The sequence below is a fragment of the Myotis davidii genome, unplaced genomic scaffold (assembly GCF_000327345.1).
Source record: "Myotis davidii unplaced genomic scaffold, ASM32734v1 scaffold78, whole genome shotgun sequence".
Classification (NCBI taxonomy): domain Eukaryota; kingdom Metazoa; phylum Chordata; class Mammalia; order Chiroptera; family Vespertilionidae; genus Myotis; species Myotis davidii.
This window is the reverse complement of record NW_006290305.1, coordinates 21,392-26,600: the sequence shown is the minus strand read 5'-3', so window position 1 is coordinate 26,600 and position 5,209 is coordinate 21,392.

Below are 5,209 nucleotides of genomic sequence, written 5' to 3'. Positions count from 1 at the left end.
TCTCAAAAATAATGAATTCTAAAATAAAAAATTTTAAAAACTAAAAAAAAAAAATTGACCCTTATTCTGACTCAGATCATCCCACCAGTGTATACACTCAGTCACCGATTTTTTAAAATATATTTTTATTGATTTCAGAGAGGGAGAGAAGAGATAGATAGAAACATCAATGATGAGAATTACTAATGGGCTGCCTCTTGCAGCCCCAGCAGGCTGACTCCCTATCCACAGCCAAACCGGCGAGGGCCACTTACAATGATTCTGATCCTGGCCCTAATCCTTAGCTTTCTTCAGATGTTTGGCCTGACCTTCATCCTAATGCCAAGCAGCATCCTGACTAACTTTTCCTACGTTTTGACTTGACCTTGAACCTGACAGATTCTTTTTTTTTAAATATATTTTATTGATTTTTTTACAGAGAGGAAGGGAGAGAGATAGTTAGAAACATCAATGAGAGAAACATCGATCAGCTGCCTCCTGCACACTCCCCACTGGGGATGCGCCCGCAACCAAGGTACATGCCCTTGACCGGAATCGAACCTGGGACTCTTCAGTCTGCAGGCCAACGCTCTATCCACTGAGCCAAACCGGTTAGGGCGAACCTGACAGATTCTTAACATGACCCTCTTCCTCACACTTAACAGTCTTCCTTACTTGAGTCTCTCTGACTTTGAAGTGAATTTGAATTCGAGTTTGTTGTGTGTGTGTGGGGGGGGGGTTGGTCATTAATTTGATTCTGATCCTGAACATTATGTTCCTGTGTTGATTTCATTTTGAACCTGACCTTGCTCCAGATTCTCATCTTGACACCAACAGTCATCCTGACCTTTCTCAGCCTGGCCTTGAAATAATCTTACTGTACACTGATCCTGCTGCTCTACCGAAGGGGACCCGTTTGGACTTGAACCCTGTGTTGTCCTCATCTTTACCATCCTTTGGTCACAGACCATCATACTTGGACCCACCCCAATTATTAAATTATCTTAGTCTTAAAATTGACCTTAACACTGACTGACTCTGATATGTACCCTCACCTTTACCTCCGATGGTCACTGCCACACCTTCAACCTGTTCGTGAAGCCAACTCTGATCCTGACCATGAGGTGCCCTTCTAGAGGCCTTTTCCTAGGGCTTCCCCTTTCTGCTCTCACCTCAAGATCCCATTTTGTTGTTTTTCAAGGGCTCTTTTGTATTCGCTAGGACTTCTCTTACAAATACCACAGATTGGGTGGCTTAAACAACAGAATTTTATTGTCTTACAGTTTCGAAGGATAGAAGTCTGAGATCAAGATGTTGGCAGAATTGGTTCCTTCTGAGGGCCTCTCTCCTTATCTTGTAGATGGGCATCTTCTCCATGTCTTCACTTGGACCACCCTCCATGTGTCAGTCCTAATCTCTTTTTAAAATATATATTATTTTAATTTTTCAATTACAGTTGACATACAATATTGGTTTTAGGTCTATCTATTCTCCCTTGAGGGATCTTTGTGGCACCAGTCACGTGCAAAAAAAAAGTGTCCAGGTTAGAGCCTACCCATATGTCCTTATTTTAACTGAATTACACCTTTAAGGAGCCTGTCTCCAAAAAGTGACAATAACTTTTACTTTCTTAAAGCTGGCTTCTTGCTGGGCTTCCCCTTTCCAGGAATTAAAAACTTGTTAAGGTACAAACTATCCTCTGTAAAGGGAGAAAACTACTTCATTACTTTCCAAAAGTTGGCTGGGAGAAGGTTCCTTTCTCAACCCTGGCTGTATATTGGAATTAACTGAGCCTGGACCAACTCAATTTACTGAACTTTACAGCACTGGTGTGGTGGGGCCCAGATATCCTTTTGAATCCTCTCCAGGTAATTCTAAAGGGCAGAGTGAACCGGTATAAAAATATTTCCCTAAGTATTTTGAACAACAATAATGTGTAAGGCTCATTATTATTTCATGACAGATTTAGCCTTTTAAAAAAAATTAAAGATCTCAAATGTGTTCTAACCCTCCCCACCCGCTACCACCACTGTTGTAATTCTGTACATACTTTGACCCACTCCCCTACACACTTCTAACCAATATTTAAAATGAGAAGATACCATACAAAATCCAGTTTTCTAGCTGCTTTTAAAAAATGGGAAGAAAATACAACACTGTGATCTCATTCCTGATTTCCTCATAGTGATCAGTAATTGAGGACCCACCTTATTTAAAACTTACCTGCTTGGCTCCTGTGTTTTAAAAAGCAAAGCAAAATAAAAAACCATTTTGTGTGTTTTATGTCAATCATTATAAAAAGAAATTCAACATTCTTTCATTAAAAAAACACTTAAACTTCTATTGCAATACAAGTAAACCTCTTCAACATATTAAAAGCTGTTCGGAAAACCCCCGCAGCAAACATCATATTCAGTGATGAAAGACTGGAAGACTTTTCCCTGAAATCATGCATAGATCCTTACAAAACTAGTAAAGGGGCTGGAGAATTGTCTCCAGCATCCATTGCCCTGTAAGATGACAGGTTGGCGAGAGACAAGGGGTTTATTTCTATTCCTGCTTTGTGTGTTTCTGGGCAGGAAACGAGAAAATCCCTTCTCCTTTGTTAGTTAAGAGGGGAAGCCTGCGGAACTGCTCTTCACATGCCCCTTATTGTGTGCACATGAGTATAGCTACCGGGCGTTGTGGCCATTACATTCCTTTGGAAAGCCAAACTGAGTCTGGAGGAGGCAAGGGCTCCCTGGAAAACGCGGTCCCCGAGCTGGCCACGGGTGCCCCTAAGTGCCATGCAGGTTGCTAGTTAGCACATAAGCCAGCCAAGAAGTGGCCCAAGAACTAGTTGCAGCTTTTGGGCACCGGGTGTGGGAATGTCAGGGCTGGCTGTGCACCAGACCCGTGGAAGTTTCCCAGCGTGCACTGCCTGAGTGCTGACTGTCTTTCTCCCGGGACCTCTAGGTTCAGGTGCTAGGAGAAGCCTTGGAGAAATTACCTCCAAGTCTGTGGTGGAAACTTACAGGGAGAAAAGAGCACCCCGGCAGTCCCCCTCGCAGTGCTGAGTGGCCGTTAGTGGTGAGACACACTGAGGGGCCTCGGACCAGCTCCCTCTTGTCATGGGGCATCTCCTTCCAGGCTGGGTTCCCAGATCAGTTCGGTAAAGAGTCTTTGGCCAGCTGCTACTCCTCAGTGGGCAGTAGGTTTCCTGGCATTCATAAAGCAGAACCATGTCAGGAAGCTAAGTACGGTAGGGAGGGGCTCATGGGGCAGACAGCCCTAGTAATGGAGGGATCTTTGTGGCACCAGCTACAAGCAGAGAAGGGTGTGGGGGTCAGCACAGGGGGTGTTTAAATGAAGTTTCAATAAGATTGTGGACGGGGCAGGGTTGAATCTGCACTGAAGTCCAGGGTTATTAAAAGATAGGCAGGCTATGGGCCAACCCAAAACTGCAGAAGTGTTTTGTTTTACCACGTGCAATTTTTTATTTAATCTGAACTTTAAATGCTCAATGTTTAAAGACGAGAGATTACATATTTAAAAACACTATTTTTCCACTTCTTTTCAGAATCTCTTGCAGCCCTGGGCCCACCTTCTGCTTGGCACAGCAGCCGGAGCTGGCCTCAGTTGCCCCCTCATGGCTCCACTATGCCCTTCAGGTCACCAGTCCTTCACAAAGGACTTCATTTTTTTATGCTACCTACCTGTCCAGGTGGGCCTACGATTTGTGAACTCTAGAACATACAAAAATAAATCCTTGTTTTCTTTTGGCTTCCTGGGACAAAATTTGAAAAGCATTCCAGACAGAGGCACAGGCAGCATGGACAAGAAAGACACTGAGGTGGAGTGTGGTCGTTCTACCTGCAAACACATCTCTGGTGGCGTTCGATCAGACAAGAATGGGAAGCACCTCTCCCCAGTGTCCAGTATAACCCAGGGGCTGACAGTCCAACCGCACAGGCCTTGAAGGCAGCATCAGGACTGTCCCATCTTTCCCTTCGCAGATCACCCTAGAAGTCAGCATTCAGGTCAGCCTGCAACAGTATTTATTTACACACACACACACACACATACACGCACGCATGCACGCATGCACACACACAGACACACACACACACATATACTTATATACATTATATATATATTTATTTTTATTGATTTCAGAGAGGAAGAGATAGGAACATCAATGATGAGAGAGAATCATTGATTGGTTGCCTCCTGCACGCCCCCTACTGGGGATCAAGCCTGCAACCCAGACATGTACCCTTGACTGGAATTGAATCTGGGACCCTTCAGTCCACAGGCCGATGCTCTATCCACTGAGCCAAACTGGCTAGGGCCTGCCCTAGTGTATTTTTAACCCATTGGCCCCATTGGAGCTCTGGACATCTCAAAGTCTATGCAGAGGCTTTGTGTGGTGACCAGCCATTGGTCTCCTTGGCAGGCTCAGGTGTGACCTACTGCGGTGGGAGGGGCTACAGATGGTGCTGAAGAATGTTATTTCAGACCCCCAGGTAGAGATCGAAGACAGTGTCAGCTTTGCAGAACTGTGATGGCCTGGCCAGGGTTTAAGGGGACAGGGGAGGCAGTCCCCAAAGCAAGAATGCCTTCCCTGGGGCTTCTATCCTTTTCATGGCAGCCTGTAATGGGGCCAGGTATCAGGATGACCTGTGCCCAGGGGACAAACCCTTGGGCCCCACCCCAGGGAAGCATTAGCAGAGCCTGGGGAGAGCCTTACTGGAGAAACGCTCTAATGCAGGTCCTGGTAACTATACCCAAGAAACCCAACTCTCTAGGCTTTGCGCCCATTCCTTCGCCAATCTTGCCCGATCACCAATCGTCAGCATCTCCTTGTTAAAATAGCGAATCCCACGCCCCTCCCTGGACCTACTGGCTGGCTCCTTAGAGAATGGAGCCTGGGAGCCTGCATGTTAATCAACGTCTCCACTGGTTTTAGGATTTGGCGAGTCTTGGAGACTCCAGCCCACTGAGCCCAGAAAGGCGCGCGTCCCAGGAGCCGGGTGAGTCGTTTGCTGCAAGGAGCTCAACTTCAGGCACTGCAGTGGGGAGGCGTGCGGGTCTCCGTGGAGACAAGACGCCAGCGAGGCCCCGGCCCGGGGACATAGGGGGAGGGGCGCGCGCCCAACGCCTAACTGCCGCTCGGAACCAGGCGGAGCCCAGTGATCCGGTGGCGGCCAGTGCCAGCCCTGGGACCTGCCCTGTCGGGATCTAACCCTGG